The 17,640-nt window shown below is 44.1% G+C and overlaps 1 protein-coding gene across 1 annotated transcript in view; it reads right to left on the reverse strand.

The window, feature by feature from the left end:
- LOC6587179 (fatty acyl-CoA reductase wat) overlaps positions 1 to 17,640 on the reverse strand; it is a 30,649-nt gene that overhangs the window by 8,067 nt on the left and 4,942 nt on the right. The gene's annotated exons all lie outside the window — the stretch shown is intronic.

Genomic DNA, 17,640 nt, shown 5'->3' on the forward strand with positions numbered 1-17,640 from the left:
GTAGACGAATTTATACATTGTTTAAGTATCAGCCACAGATACTGCTCCTCTTTGCCCCCGCACCCCATTGGCGTTGCCCGTTGTCGACACCGAAACTCCATCGTCAATGCACATCGAAGCGCAGCTAATTGAAACACTGCGGCACAGTGGGTCAAGGTAGCGCAAAAGGGGGATAAAAGTTCTATGCTCCAGAAGGCACAAAAATGGTACAAAAATGTACGAATAGTGTTTCCTTTTAATTCTTTCGATAATCCCAGTTGCTGATAGAGTTGACTCCACTGTTCGACTCGATTCGATGTTGCCACTTCTGGTAGTTCTTTTACTTTTGGCGCTTGTTTGCGTGCGGTGCACGATGCCGCCGGCTACCCGGCCTGCTGCTGCCCCAACAACAGCAACAACAACAACAGAAACTTTTTGGGGGGGAACAATGGACTGAAAAACAAAAGTATGAACCACAACAATAACAGCGGCCGCAGAGCCAGCAGCGGCAACAGCGGGGGGCAGTGCCTGTTGGCAATGCAACAGCATTGCAACAGCAGCAGCAACAGCTACGCGGCGGCAACAATGAGAATAGCGCGGGGTTTGGGATGCCTGCACCACTTCAATGGAGCACCACGCGGCTCTGCCAACCACCTCCAACCATCCTCCAGCCGTACACGGTGCAACCATGCAACCGAATGGGAATCAAAAATGCCAAGCCCTCTCGTCGAACACTTTTGACGAGGCTCATTCGCTTTGAATTTTATTTAATGCCTTTGTAATAAAGTGTAAAATGGCGAAAAAGTGCAAACAACGGCGAGAAATGCTAAGAGGAAGTGCCCCAAGAGGAAGCTGAAGAGGAGCTGGCTGTGCATAATATCCAGAACAACATCATCATCATCAGCATCACCATTATCGGAGGACCATGACCAGGAAGAGGAGCCAGCCGCAGGAAGAGGGACCGCCGCAGATGCAGGGAGTTCGAATAAGTAAGAACTGCGGCCAGACACCAGTGGCCACATTAAAAGAAGAAGAAATAATTAACAGCAACAGTTTGAAAGTCCATAAAATGAAAATGGTCGAGCATTGCCAACACTGCCATCACCATGGCCGTAGATTCCACCATCGAACCCCACCCCTCTCCTATGTCCGTCCACCTTCCAGCGCCATTCCACCCCCAGTCATTGGCATCACCATTACCCGGCGTCGCCATCGCAACCGCCGCGACCACCGCATGTGCCATACAACTTCCGACTTCCGCTTGGCTTTGCCTGGGTCTGGGTCTGGGTCTGGGTCTGTGTCCGTCCTGCACTGCTCTGCCCTGCCCTCGTCCGGGTCTGACTGGTACTCCGGTGTGGACTACTGTGTGGACTGTGTGGCCCGCCTCTGTTTGCCATACCCTTTTCGATAAGTGGGCGTAGTCACTCAATCGTTATGTCCTACCTGTTTGCATTTATACTCGGTATTTGATTAGCTAACAACTAATGAAAGTTTGTTTGGCACTTGAAAGATCACTTGATTCCGATCACACGATTTCCTGAACTAACGATCGATGTATTTGCACGATAAGTCATCGACATCTACAAGCATCTACGCATCAGTTAAAGAACATACGATCATCGATAGGATTTCTATCTATCACTCAGCAAAACATAAAATAGATTCACTTTTCAGAGTATCCGAAGTTCATTGAATTTTGTGGGACTCTCTTCTGTTTCCATTCATCGCTATTTGTTGATGTGGCTGTTGTTATAGTTGGTGTTGTTGTTGTTGTTGTTGTCACTGGGATGACACACAAGCAAAGAGTCGGTGCGAAAAATGTTCGTTAAATCTATTAAAAGATAATTACGTGAAGACAAATGGACGGGCAGCAGGAGAGAGCTCTGTCCCAGCACCACGGGGTGTACGAGTATCTTTGTGCTAGTCCCAGAACCAGCAGCAGCAGCAGCCCCAGTGGCATTGCCAGTGTCCGTTCGTTCACCAAGCCATACCGTATCCGTATCTCTCTGTCGGTGTCCGTATCGGGCTCCCTGTCTGCCTCTGCGGTGGCTGCCCCTGCCACAGCAGCCATACATACACATGTATGTAGGAGTACGTTATTATTATTCGAGTTCGTTGATACGATAACGCTAATGGATATGGATATTGATTATAGTTTTTATGTCTCTCATGCATCGTTGCTGTTGTGGTTTGCTGCTCCAGCTACTGTCTGCCATCGGAGAACCCCATCCCCTTCCCACTCCCCGTCCCCGTCCTGACTCCACCATCGGAGGCTGTTCTGGGCTGGTGGTAATGATAATTTTGATTATATTGATGCGTCATTTTATGAGCCGCAATGGTATTGAAATTGAGTGGTCTGTGACAGCGTCTAGTTTATGGCAGCTCCATTATGGCACATCCATTCAGCTAAGCCATTCATGAGGCGCCCCCTATTCATATTGAATCTCAATTAACAGCTGCTCAAATGAATCTCTTTGTGGTGCTGTGGGATGTTTGTGCGGATGGGGCTATTCAGTATCTAATGAGTCCAAGAGACCAGGCTCCTTTCAGACTCAATTATGCAGGGATTTGTGAGCTGAGAGAAGCTGAGGCAGTAGGGAGCAGGGAGCAGGGAGCAGGGAGCATTATGCGCTTCTTGGCAACTCTTCCTACCCTTCAACCTTTGGCCAGGGTGTGTGCACAGCCACTTAGTGGGTCAACAGTAATACGACTACTAGTAATTGCATTCGATGGGAAGCTGGTAGCTGGTAGCTGGTAGCTGGTAGCTGGTATGTGGCTGGTATTGTTGTTTGCGCGCTGCGCGTCTTAACGACTTTATCTAACGTCCAATGTTTGCATGAAACACACTTGCAAGTTCTTTACAATCCTCCATCCTCCCCTCCGCTCTCTTGGAAATGCTAATTAAACGTATCTCTTAGCGGAACGTGTGCGAACTTGTAATTTCCAATTAGGAGTACGAATATTACACAAGTGACAAACATTTGCGGCAATTAAATTAATGAAACTTTTGCCGGGAGACTACGTGTCTCCGATCTTGTGGCGATGTCTGACAGGGGAGGACCCTTGACTCTCTTATCACTTGTCATCTTTCCGCCTGAAGCGCTGCGCATGCGTTGGTGGCATGTGGCATGTGGCAGAGCCATCTACTACCATCACATCACCATTACCTCCCTAATCCCACCCGAAAACCCAACCAGAGTCCACTCTCGCCACACCTGAGCTGCTGGCCAAGTTGAGCGTTTAACCAAATAGTTTTGGTTATGGCCAAGTGTGTGTGTCCGTGTGTGCGTGTGTGGATGGCCATAACGCATATGTATTGGCCAGACAAATACGAATATTGCCAAGAAATTGCCTCATATTCACATGGCCATAACAGCAATCAAAGCCAAATTGAATAGGCAAATTACCAATCCTCATCTACTCAATGGGGGCGAGGTGGGCGTGGGGGCGGAGATGGGGTGCCAAGTGTAATTCGCCTTGGGGAAAATATTCGTATTCGGGTTACGAATGCAGTTCACTGACAGGACGACCCTTGGGGCTCTTTTCAGTAGAACTTTAAGTCTAATCGAATATTATGGTTCAATTGAATTGGAAAATTATGTGCGATGACAGACATCTGAGATATGTAATCATAATTATCATATATGAATTTCAAATGCCCATATTTACTGCGCTCTGGACCGAAAAATTATGAAAACAATGCCAGTACTGGGAGTGGGAAGGGAGTTATTTTCGAGAGTGGAAATATTTATCAAATCAATATTGATTTAATTTGATTCATTCCATGATCGATTTGCCTCCTTATAAGCTCCTGAGAAACAGCCGTCATCTGTAACTATCTTTAGTAGAACTTATGAATGGGGGGTCTTAACTGAAACACTCTTTTTAGAATGAAGCACATTTCAACGAGGGACCGATGAAGCTGTCCCTATAAATCATTGCGAACTTTGCCATAAGGACATTCACTTTTCAGGGGCTTTCCTTTCAATGAACTTGGCACAACAATAACTCTTGTGGTAACAATAACGTATGCTAACATAAAGGACCAACACCCAACCCTCTGCGAGTATAAAAAATACAAACTTTACCAATAGCTCATAAGTGTCAGATGCGCTTAGAAGAGAAATTGAATGAACATTGAATATCGCTCTACCTAATAGAACAAATTCCTTTCAATTTATTGAATTTCTTTGGCCATAAGTGGATATAATCGAATCCCTTTATTTTAAATGTCCTCAATGCAGGGATTTTTTTATATATTTGTATATGTAATAATAAAATTACAAGCCAGTATGGTTTAACGGGACAGTGGTATACAGTATTTAATCCAATATTAGTTTTACCCAATTATTATGTTCCGTTCACTGAATTGAATTCTTATTTAATAAATGCTAATTAATTTCTATTATGATATATTTTAATATGATTTCATTTTGGCTTCCGCTAACAATGAATATATACGGTTAATTTAAATTTACATAAAACAAACAACAAGCCCTGACATGATTATTATTAAATTTTTATTGAATTTCCATGAACATTTCGATTTCTAAATCAATTTCAATTGTTTGTCGCCCCATTATTACACCTGTTTATTTATGGCCAGTTTCCAGTCAAAAATAAAAAAAAAATTGTAAAAAAAAAACTTAAGCATGCACACATTTACCCACACCCACACACACACACATTGCCCCTTGCATGTACAAATTGTAATTACATAATTCGCTCATTATCAATGACAACAACAATTACAGCAACACGACATTACAAAATCGCCGTAAAACAGAAAGAAAAAAAACCGAAACGAAACGAAACCAAACGAAAAGCGAACCGGAGTCATAAAAACTATATACAAATAAATTAAATGCGCTCCGCTATAATTTATATTAATTAATCGGTTCATTTTTTTCCTTCGCTTGCAATTTTATACACTTCCAAAGGGTATGTTTTGTCCTCTCTAGAAAATCCAGAATAATTTAAAATTAATTTATTTTTTAAAAGGAGATTATAATTTCGGCGAAGAGCAACGAAGGGATGGCTTCAAACGATCTGTAAGGGTATCAAAAGTTTCGGCCTTATAGAATGCTTTCCTTTCCTTTGTGGCTCGCTCCCTCATTTTTGTTGCTGCCATAATAATCGTGGAAATCACGCCAGAAATCAATGCAACAACAATTGCCGGCATGTAATGCACAATTGGCAGTGGCAACAGCAACAGCAGCAGCAACAACAAAAATGGCAACAAATAAAACTTCTGCAAAAACAAATTTATGCGCTAATAAATAAGCAAACATTTAAATCGTTTTCAATTTCCATCTCCCTCGCCCTCTCCTCCCCTCACCGCAGTTACTTTCCCTCTCTGCTCCGATTTGTGTAATTTATAATTGAATATAATTTGAAATTTTTTTGCGGATCAAACGAGTACGAGTACGAGTACATACTCGTCTATCTCCATGGAATATGATATTTTTCAATTAAATCAAAACAAAAGCCATGCAAACTTGGTTCTGACATGAAAATGCAGTCCTCTGATGAGAGACATCAATGGAGGGAGCACGCGGATGGCGACTGTCAGGTGCAGACTAGGTTCTGGCAGAAGTGAAGTTATGTGAACTCCTCAGAGATGTGTGCATTCCCTAATAATTCCATAATTTGGTAGAAGATGCTATTCAGCAGGGGACAGCACATCATATAATCTGTTCAATTCCATTTCTAGAACACATTTATGCCGAAACCCTTTCTTTTTACAAACCTCGTCACAAATTCAGCATACCCTTCCACGCTCACCAGCTCCAGGGCATCTTGAGGGTGAGAAATCATAATGGAAATTCTTTGCAAATTGAAATTGCAGCCACTTGAGCGTCAAGAAGAGGCATGGGACATGGCCCGAAACTGAAGTGAGAGCCGTAGTGAGGGGGGGGTGGCCAGGGCCAAAACCGACAGCGGAAGGCAGGAAGGAAGGCAGTTCCGGGGGGACAAACAGTTAAGAAATCACGTCATAAACGCGCCGAGCACGAATTATTTACAAAGCACGCGAAAGCCTAAAAGAAGGCCTCACCCCCAATAAAATAACAATAAACTATGCTCCAAAGCCCCCCAGACGGGATGGAGGCGGCTCTGGGCATGGTTTGGGTAATAAGCGGAGCTAAGTGGGCGCAGAGTGGGTGAAGAGTGGGTGGAGCAGGCCATGGCAAGCTATAAAAACAGAACAACAAAAGAACAAGAACAACAAGCCGCAGCGGCATAAACAATTGTGTTACAAATACGACTACAAATGCATAAAGCAGCGACAAAGTCGGCATCCCCCAGCCCACAGCCCCCAGCCCTCAGGCCAACCCCTAGCTCCTAGGACACCGCCCAACCCTGCAACAACAAAGGGGAGCAACAAATGTCGTCTCTTATAGACGATTATTTATTGTTAACGATTTATATTTGTTGTTTGTGCTGCTGCCACAGCTGCCTCTGCGTCCGCCTCCACCTCCGCCTCTGCCAATGGCGCTGCTGGAAAAGCTCACATTTCAAAGCTGCGGCACTCGTACGTGCAACTGTGTGAGTGCGGCACCAGATTGCAAGCTCCTCCATTCGTTGTTGCCTCTGCGATTGAGCCTGATTGCCGGCTCAAGTGTCGGTCGCGTCACACGGGGCGTATGCGTGTCGAATGGGTGGCAGTAGGAGTAGCAGTACTAGTGGGTGTGGAAGAGGAGTCCCGGTGGATGGCCTGGGTGTGGCCAGCCATTTAGTGTTGAACACATTGGCCCCTGCCAACTTTTGAAGTAATTGTTTAATATTCTGTTTGGACTGTTAACTAAGGTGGGCGTTTAATTGATGTTTGTTCAGGACGGCAGTACGCGTGGCAAGTTGCAGATGTAACAGATGTACATAAGTGCGGTTTCCATTGAAAGATGTCTGATTCCCTGATAGCCTACTTTGCCGTAATATCACTTGCTGTTTGGACACTTCCGTAAGGAAGACCTTTCTTCGACCGATCTACCTATGGATCTACCTAACACTGGCCGGTTCTAATTTCTCCATTATTCATATCAATCTGATTAATCTGTACTCGTCTATCACTGTTCATCTTTAGTTATTTCCCAGAGATCCCCATTCGCTAGTGATTAACCGATCAATCGATCAACCTGTTGGCATCACTGGCTGTCGGCTCATCCCGCTGCTTGGCATCACTGCCTTAGCTGCGCTGCTCTTCAACTCCAGAGCGGTTTGGTTTGGCCATCAGCCGCAAGTGCTACAGCTTGTGTTCCCACACGTCGCGAGCAGGCAGCAACATTCTTCTTCGTCAACTATGCGGCATGTCTGACAGCAATGAGTGCTTAACACGTACAAGAGCTTTTGTTCGATACCCACTGATGATGCTGTAGTTGGTGTTTGTAGCTGCTATTGTTGTTGTCTTTGTTGCTCATTTGCCACTTTATCTTGGCATTGTGCATGTTATTTAGTGAGGGCTTCACTGTTGCCTCACGAGCTTCCTTCGGAATCAATGTGTCTCCTCACACACAGCATCTGTGTGCTTATCTGTGTGTTTATCTGTAAATGTATCTGTATTGCTGTATCTGTTGCTCTGTCTATCTGTCCCTCTGTGTGTGTGGGTGTGGGTGTGGGTGGGTGTCACTGTGCGTGCACATTGTTTTGTGTGTGACAAATTTTCGTAGGAAATCATTTGCTATGCTCTGTTAAACGATGACTTCTTTATGTCTTTTCCTTTCTCTCTCTCTGTCTCTGAGTGGGAGTGTACGCCCTCATTCATTGGGTGTACACTGTACAGCCTCGAGCTTTAGTTACCCTCAAAATCCAGCCCAGAACGAACCAATCTAAGAAACACAAGAAGAAGATGAACAATAACCGACCCACTGACCCGCACACAAAGTAGCACAAAGATGTTTTACTGTGCTCTCGTTGTTGCTACAATTTGTTCATTACTTTTTATCACTAGTAGTCCTCTCAGACACCAACTGACCAACTGGCTGACATGGATGGTAGGGTGTGGGGGTGGACTGACCTTTGCCCTCGAAGCGAGAAAGCGAAATTGTTGCCCCTTTTTTTCGGTCTCATCCATTGTACTTCTATTGCTCTTGCAGTGATTTTTCCCCATTGTTAATTCCTCTGATTGCTGTGGCCGTTGTTGCCCCAAAACTGACCCATACTGGGGGTGCGGCAACAACAGCAACATCCCGAGGCACGCAACATTGCAAAATTGTGTCTGGTCGTGGCCACAAGCCATTCCCCCAAACATATAATTATGTATTGTGGATAATACTGAAACCACACATGCACTCAGGCCCCATTCCGCTGGATCCGCTCTGACCCATTCCATCCTCAAACCGAAAGCCGGACCCCAAAAACCGAAACCCCAACTGTGGTGGATTCCAGCTCCATCTCCAACTCCTGCTCCGTGCGGCAGCCGCTGGCTAAATGTATTTTTCCTCATTTTTATGCTGCCCACAAATTGCATTCAATTTATTTTGCTTGTTGCAAATCAAAAATCTCCATAAAGCAAAATGTTTCCTCCGCAATGTTTGTGGACTGCATGAAAATGTTAAACATCGCATAAAAGTTATTACTTCTTTTATTTCAAATGCAAACAATGTTCCCATCCAAATCTGTTGCTCCTCCTCCTGTTTTCTGGTCCTGCCGGGAGGGTGAAGGATCTGCGAGATACATTTGTTTATTGCATTTAAATTGAGTATGTTTTTTTCATGGGGGTTTCACGGGGGTTTTCGAGTATTTGTATAAAGGGGTACTGGTACGGACTGTTGCTTTTTATGATTCCGCAATTTGGAATTCGCGTAACTTTGTTTTATTAGTTTTTAAATACCTCTTCATTTCGAGAAATTAAATGAGTCATAATTTACAATGTTTGGGTTACCTAAATACCTAATATTCATGGTAATAAGGCACTTATTTATATTCATATTTTAGACATTGTATGGATAATTGGTTGTAATACTTGTAAAGTCGTATATGTTCTGACTGACAGTTCAGGAACAAAAGAAAAGAATTACAATAAGCTCTTACTCGGAACTCTACACAAAAGTATTACTGTGCAACTAAAGCCCTAAAAAACTAGTAAATATTGATGGAAATTACCACAATATTCTGTACATTTTTCGCTTTTAGAATACACACTTGGAATTTGGGAAGGACGCTGGCAAATGAAAGACAAAAGAATTTCCGAGAAGAAAGACGGAATATGTTACATATTGTTATTAAATTCTTGCTCATGAAGAGAACAATGGAGCGGGGAAATGCTGGAAACGAGTGGCTCATGGTTTTTGAAATATTTCCCGGAAACTTCTCCCCCCCACAGCTCCCCTCGAAACTTCTTCTCTCAAATTGGAGTGAACTGAGTCGCCGAACTACAAGTATTTTCATCTTCATTTAATTCGTTTGGAATGGCCTTACGCTCTGATAAAAACCCAACAATTTTAAAGCCCGTAAATGCAATCAAAATTCGGTGTGGATGTGGATTATGCATATCAAGTGGCAAAGTGGCAATGCTTTTGTTTATGACCAACCACTTGGGACCCTCCGCAATCGGCCATCTACATTATAACGTAATAAACCGCACAACACAGACACTGTGGAGGGAGAGGGATGCAGATGTTGGAGGGTGTTGACCTGGTCGAAACTGAAATAAAGCAGATTTTTCAATCAGAAACAATTTCTGTGGGAGAGGACGCCTGCAGAGATGCAGATCGGATCAATTTAGAGCCGCCTTGCTTTACGAATGTGTGTGCCTGGGCGAGTGTTTGTTTATTTTTTAATAAATACTTAAGTATAAACCGGATATTTCAATATCCTGGCCAGTGGCTGTACCTCTTCCCCCGACACCCACACGCCCGAGAGAGAGAAAGGAAAACGCTTTTGCGTATTTGCATAAGAAAAACTAAGTTGAACCAAAATCAATGATTGTACACTCCCCCCTTGGCCACCAACGCTACGGTCCTGAAACACTGGTGGCATAGAGGATGAATAAGGGCTTGAGGGAGGAGCTCTGGTCGCTTTCATATTATTACTTTATGGTTGCCTCCAGTTATGCATACTATAACCATAAATATGCTCCAATGGAGCCAAAGTCAGCTAACAACAAGAAGGAACGACCAACATTTGGGGTACGAAGATTACGATACCCTTAAGGAAAGGAGTGCAGTTTTTTCTTCAAGAGTGTTTATGATGAAGGAATGCCAGATTGAACATTTTATTCAAAAAATTCGTTGAATTATCCTTAGAAACAAGTTAGTGACGTTAGGATTTAGGATATTCCAATACGATTATGTGGAGAAAGTAAATAGGTGTCCAACGACAAAAAATCCAAATACAAAAACCCAAAGCCCCTAAGCAAAATCCTATCATCCTCTGCTAGAGTATCACCAGTCCTGGACCAGGGCCTGAGCTGAATCTGATGCTGAAGCAGCATCGAGTATAGAGGCTAGGGGGATAATATTTTGTGTTTGTATTAATGCATCCCGCATACATATTTATACTATAACTCAGAACAATAAATAGTAAAAGCTGGATTATGATTAAATCGATTACATGGGGAGCTAGCGTTAGCCAAACATTCGTTACTCTCTGAGTATTCGGTATTTGGCATTCGCATGATGCCTGCAGTGGGCCCAGAGATATGCCACGCCTCCAGCCCCACGGCCACGCCGCCACGCCGCCACGCTTGTTTATCGATTGCAGCCAGGAAAAAAAAACAATCAAAGGGGGGCATAAAGACATCAGGAAAAAAGGAAAAGAGCGCAAGAAAGCCATAAAAATGAGTCTATGACGGGATACATATTCATAAATGCAAACAAATTTATATGTATTACGAGCACACTCGGAAGCAGAATCGTATAGAAGTAAGCGAATATACTATCGGACGAGTATATGTACAAATGTACAAAATAAATACGCAGCATTCGGTTTTCATAACTGAATTGCATGCCCGATTGAATGACGAATGGAAATTGAATGAATCCCCCAGCCAAATGCAATTGAAGATGGAAATGGAAATGGCCATGGACCCATGGACACGGACACGGACACGGTCACAGTCACGGACGTGGCAAGGTCCCCACTCAGACTCGCTCCCAGGGGGCCCGTCCGAATTTGCGTGCCTTTGGCGGCCCTTTTTTTATTAAAGCTGATATATTAACTTTATCCCCCACTCAACGTTTATGCGCGGCAGCTATAAATCTGATTTTAAAGTTATCGAATATTCATTTCAACGAACGCACCGGCGAGCGAGCGGGCGCCACAGAGTGCATGTTTGAAGAGATTGCAAACCCCATCGCGCCCCTCGAGGGTCCTTGATAGTGCATTTATGCAGCGCTGATGAGAGTGAGGTGTTATCGAATATTCGTTTGAGCTAAAAAAAAGAGCACTTAACGCCCCCTGATGTTAGCCTCTTTGCTGAACGGATAAAAAACATAACTGCAAAAATGATTAACTGTTAGTTGGCCGTTTAAGGCAATCGATGGAGCGTGCTTCCGATTAAATCAGATATCCTTTGGAATTACAACGAAAGTGGGTGTAAAAATCACTCATTTGAGCAGCGGCCACTCTCATTATTAGCTTGAAAAAATCCTTTATAAACAGCTAGTTGTAAAACCTGGTTGCAAATTACACTGCCTTGAATACTGAATACATCAATGAATAAAATGTAAACAAAATGTAAATGCTAATCGATTCTAGTTTTATTTTTCTGTTATGTTAAGTTCTGTGGAAATTTTCTACTACGATTAATAGCAGTTCGCGTACGAGTAACATCGATCAAAACAAGTACAAGAATCACATAAACTTCCTTTTTTAGCCAAGTATTCTTATATGAGCATCCGGTTTCTCGATGTCAACATTAATTATTTCTAAATGTGAGCTGAGTGGACGGGTTTCTGGGCGACTTTATCTCAATATCGATTGAGATACTGCAGAAGTCCCAATCGATTGAGTCAGACTGCCCTTGAGGGACACGGGGCACTTCCACTACTACTACTTTAAAAGAGATTCTTGAATGCATAAAAGTTGCATATTACTTATATATTCCACAATAAAAAACCTCACACCTCGTAAACGTGCATTGAAATCGAGTTTTCGCTTTGGCTATCTAAATAGATGCAACCTTAAGAGCGGCCTCAACAGCTCTAATCACTTTCAATGTTCTCTATTAACTACTTGAAACGAAACCGGCCACAAAACACCAGATTCAGAGTTGGTGAAGTGTTAATTGAAGCCAACCGATACGATACTCGCAGAGACCGATTCAAGAGCAATTTCATAAGTAAGTTCAATGTTAAGGCACTTAAGAGTTGTTAATTGCCGGACAGACCAGCCCAGACCCAGACCCAGACCCAGACCCAGCCTGATGCAGCAGTTACTTTCATAGTTTGTTGGTTAGTGGGTTCGGTGGGCCATTAATAGAATCTTGGACAAGAAATTTACCAATTAAAAGTCACGATGATAATCGTAGAAACTAGTTAATCATCATCATCATCAACAGTGGCAGTATCAGCATCAGCATCAGCATCAGCTCTGGCTTAGCCTTAGCTCCATCATCCATGTTGTCGTTGTCGTTGCCGTTTCGGTTGATAACTTTTCGCACTTGGCCAAACTTCCGCAGAAGGCGAAACGAAACTTTCATTGAACAAGACTTCGGAATGGAGACGCCCCGTCTCGTCTCGCCTTGCCTCGAGTTGAGTTCAAAAACTTCAATTAGCATTAATCTTGTTGACAAAATTTGTTTGTGCAAATCAACAGAACAACAAAGACTGTGGCAGTGGCAACAACAAAATTTAGAAGCAAAAACATTGTGTATGCAGATACAAATACATATATTTATAGAATGCTGCTATTAAAGCATCGATTCTGTCGATGATTTCTGGCGTGGCACCTCCTTTCACTCGACATCCCATCCCAGCCAACAGCCTTGTGGCAGGCGGCCCATGATAGTGGCTCTCACTTCAGCTCTGGCTGTGGCTGGGGCTGTTGCTGTGGCACACTCTGGTCTCTGGTTTTTGTGGTCCTCCCTGCACTCCTTGATTTTATGATTTTCCATCATGTCCGCAATCTAGTGCGAGTATGGCTGCATGCAGTACACTGACAGGGGGTATCATGGTTTCGCATTCGTACCACATATAAGCCATCCATGAAAGCAGGTTCTCCCCCACTCTGGAAGGGTATGCGCAGCTTCGTCCTCCCGGTGGTATGCTCTCCTTTATTGTTTTTGTGTTGATTTTATTTTATTCCATTTTATATTATTTTATTCGGTCTTCTTTTTTGTCAGCTACTCGTGGTGGAATCAGTGGACCCGAGGCACTTTGCATATCGATATGATCGGCATGTTATCCGCTCTGGCCATGGCTTTGGCTTTGGCTTTGGCTGTGGCTTTGGCTATGGCTTTGGCTTGGGGGGACTTATGCATTTCCACGCGTCCAGTCCTGGCTGTACACAGCAATTGTTCTGTAAAAGCCCTGCCACCGGCGGCACTTGTGTAATGGCTTAATCGGCTGCATGCATCAATTAAGACGAACAGAAGGGCTGGGGGGACTTGTGTGAATGGAAAGTTAATTTGCAAGCAAATCGCTCAACCGGTTGACTAATCAATAGTCAAGAATTCCCCAATAAGTATACGGTTCGAACGGCTTACGTCAAGACCAAGCGGTGTCTAGGGTCATGCACCGAATGGCAATAAGCCAGTGTTAAATGTAGGAAATTAGCAGGGGCATATAGAAAATTAAACACTTAATTCCATAGCAGGGCTGTGTGGCTTTCTAAACCCATTTCCATTTCGATCAAGTTTTATTCGATTTTCGATGGAAGGTCGCCCGCGAATGCTGTCACGTAGAGTGTCGAAAATGTTGGAAGATTTCGAAACTGGGACTGGGTCGCAATTGGTAACCGCGGCACAGGAACAAAACTCGCACACACGTCTCTCGTCTTGGCACACAGGGTGCGTAATGCATAACAATGTCACCCAAAGTGAATCGACTTGAATCGAATCGAATACCGAATGATTTTCAGTGTCTGATCGGTGGATAGATGGCTCGATCGGTTCGCTTGGGGCGGCAGTGGCACGTATGCGGAACCCGTTAGGTAGTACGCAACCGTCGCCGCCACCGCCCCCGCCTCCACACATGAGCATCCCATTCTGGGCGCAATTTCTCTACGCGTATATCCCTTCCGTACTTTTGGTTGTTGCCATGAGAATCTTTTCTTGAGGCCGAAGCCGGGGCCGGGGACAAGACCGCCACCACACCTCATGGCAGTACAAACAACTTTTATTTTCACATCTATCTGTTAGATACCACGTACAACTTGCCAGCGTACGTGCGTTATGATATTTTAAACAAATATTTAAAGCAAATTACCAAAGCACAAAAGAAGCACGCAAATGTGTGTGGCTAACCAGCCAAGGAGATGGTGGCCCACAGTGGTAAGAGATCGGATGGAAAGTGGGATCAGAGGTCCCCTCTGGCTAATGAAAGAAAAGGCTCTCATTACCGAAGACCAATTGAGGCTGTCACTCTTGATTGTTGGTTAAGCACACTGTTGTGGGTTAAGCTCAAAAGATATCTTGAATTCCGACTGAGGTTAAAGGATGTCAGAGAACTCCTTCATTGATGCAGGAATTTTTGTGTTTACTTGTTGCCTTCTCCATAATTGAAGTAATTGAAAGTAACCCTGACTTTAGGTTAAGAGTAAGTAAAGTCAAGGCTGGCAACTGCTAGAGAAATTCAATATCATTGTTGAATACAGGAAGTGAGCTTGAATTCAGGTTCCGACCATACTCGGACCGCCTTTTCATATAAAACCCTAACCACTGTCCCCTTCCCATTGGTTCGTTTATGAGCGGGAAGTGGGTAGCGGCTTGTTGGCTTATAGTTAGTATCAAGAGCTGCCGCAGTAACCCCTACCCCTTTACCTGTTCTGCCGGCCAGTTAGTGTTTTGGTCAGTGTGGCCAAAATGCGCACACGAAACGCGCTTAGCCGGGTTTGGAATTTGGGAAGAGATTTGTATGTACGTACGATTGTGAGACAGCGGTCAATGGTGGCCAGTGCGTGCAGCATATGGCATGGGGGTTGTCACGGGGTGGCAGGGGGTGGCAGGCGGGTACTCTACTGGCGACTGTCGTATGAGTTGTGCAAACAAACCGAAAATCCCCCACGAAGTAAGGCAGCAATGTAAAATGCTTCGTAAGCCGTGTATCTGTGCCCGAGTATCTGTGAGATACAAATAGCTTATGCCCGCCAGGCTAAATAGCCAGACTCTAGCCACCGCACAACATTGCACTCGTGCAACTGCAACTGGAACTGCGTGTGGAATGGATTGGTCTCTGGACAGCTCACGGGAACGGATTGGATCGGCTGGCCAGTTTATCAACGTCTGGAAAACCCGTCCCCGCATGACGCGCCTGTCCGTCTGCCTCTACCCCTGTGACTGTCCGATTGGCAACATTTTCGTGGGGCTGCTGCTGCTGCTGCAGCGGCTGAAATTATGTCAAACCTGTTTGATTGAAACACTGAAAAGTGTCTGTAAATTGTTTTTACAGCATTGCCCAGTGTGGTGCAACCACCAGAAAGGGGGTGTAAGGAGCAGCTCCAGCTCCAGCCCCAGTGGGGCACTAGGCACTAGGCACCAGGCACCAGGCCACAGGAACAGGTATCCAACGCAACCAACACCAGCTGATTGCTCTAATGCTGCCTCATTACAAATGCACAACATTAGCATTGGCGACGGCAACAACAAAGGATGTAGGCTTCTCTCCGACTTGATATTTGTATGTACAATAATGGACTGATATTTGACGAAACGGGTTTAATGACAGATATTCGGAGAGCGAGGAGCCATTTATTTGATATTTGTAAGATTTGGTGGTATTTAGATATTCCATTTCCTTGATATTTTACTAGGAACACTCGACACAAGAAAATTTATTCAACACTGTTGATAATAGTGTTGGCAAGTAGGTCACGTAATCTTCTATTAGATGACTCTTTAAAGGTAATTCCAGCGCAGATGTTTGATCTGTAGAAGTCGTATTTCAAAGTCCCAAAGTTTATCTGTATCTCTATATAACATAGAGAAAGTTTTGGGTCGCCGTCCGATATTTTAGTCATATCGACGCGACCGAGCTTAGCGAGTGAGCCGGTGGTTGGCCAGAAGGACCTCTTCTCTACTTAGATCTGTAGTTATAAGTGAACAACATAAACATGATCTGATTTCTTTTGCAAGTAGATGGACATCTCATCATGAAGTTCCCTATCGTAAGCCTAATACGTGAGCAGAATAAACTTAGGGCTTAAATTGTTTTACTTTCAATAAAAAAATGGTATAAAGAACGGAATACCATTGCATGCTTGTTCACATTTATACATTTATAATTTATATGTATAAATATTCGCAGTGTAAGCTTAATGCCAGCGCAGATCCCCTCACTGGTTGAGTAGGTTCAAAGTTCAGTCAAAGTAGTAATCCCTGGCATCAGTTAAACTTTCAAAGAAATTCCTTTTATTTATTTTCGATGCATTTAAACAATTTCCCATCAAAGAAGATTCGGTTGCAGTTTTATAGGTTTTTTCCATTCCATGATATGTGGGGTGTGTGTATGTGTCTGTGTCTGTGGTGTGTGTGTCTGTGTAGTGCCTTTCACTGGCCAAAAGCAAACCGAGTCGTATGTATGTACAATATGCAAACTGCATAAATGCTTCCTGAATCGAATTTAATTGTATCTGGGCGTCTGTATGCATCTGTATCTGTTACTGTAACCGTATCTCTGCGAATATGTACATGTACACATGCATGTGTGAGTATCTGTATCCTCCACTGAGCGATGTTGTCTATCCATCTCAGTGTGGATGCATGCCCGTCCCTGTCCATGTCCCTGTGCCTGTCTGCCCTTCCTGTTCATCCATCTGCTGGCTGCCAACGTTGCGGCTTTCTGGTTTAATTGGCTGCGGGAATATTCCATGTGATTACTTAATGAGCCCCAACTTATGTTTACTACGCGAAACATCGGTTCGCTTCGGCTCGAATCGGTTTGGGATCGCATTGGTCCAGTCCTGTCCGGTCCGGCCTGAACAAAAGTTAAAAGGTTAACAGTTAACAGCAAAAAAATAAAAAAAGAACCGAATAATTCCACAGCAGTAGAACAATTGTGGCACTCCCACTCCATTCCACGTAGTTGCCCCACTGGGGCAAGGCGGGGCGGCGCGGAGCGATATGCGGAGGCGTGTGCACGTAGTTTATTATTCAATTATGCATTCATTAAGGTACATAATTAATAATTGAATTAAAGGTAGCACCGCGTAGTGCATCAATTTGTGGCAATGTTTCCTTTATTACTCATTTTCACGCACTCTGACTCCGAGTCGAATGGAATCGAATCGAATCGACTCTCATTCAGTGACTCATTCGGTGGGAGGCGAGGAGTTGGCGAGTGGCAGGCGGTTCCGCATGATCGCTTTAGGAAGTTGCAAGCAACTTGAGGCACCGACTGCTGTACTGTGTCTGTGGCTGTGTGGCATGCGTGACTTCCGATTGAAATTGAATGCCACATCTTACAGTTTATTGCCTGCCAAATCATGCAAATCATTGTTCCATGTGCATGGCCGCTTGGCTTGTAAATGACTTGCCGAAAGTTAAGGAGGAAACGCAACTACAGAACT

Source organism: Drosophila persimilis, unplaced genomic scaffold (genome assembly GCF_003286085.1).
Source record: "Drosophila persimilis strain 14011-0111.01,24,50 unplaced genomic scaffold, DperRS2 tig00000000-arrow-pilon, whole genome shotgun sequence".
Classification (NCBI taxonomy): Eukaryota; Metazoa; Arthropoda; class Insecta; order Diptera; family Drosophilidae; genus Drosophila; species Drosophila persimilis.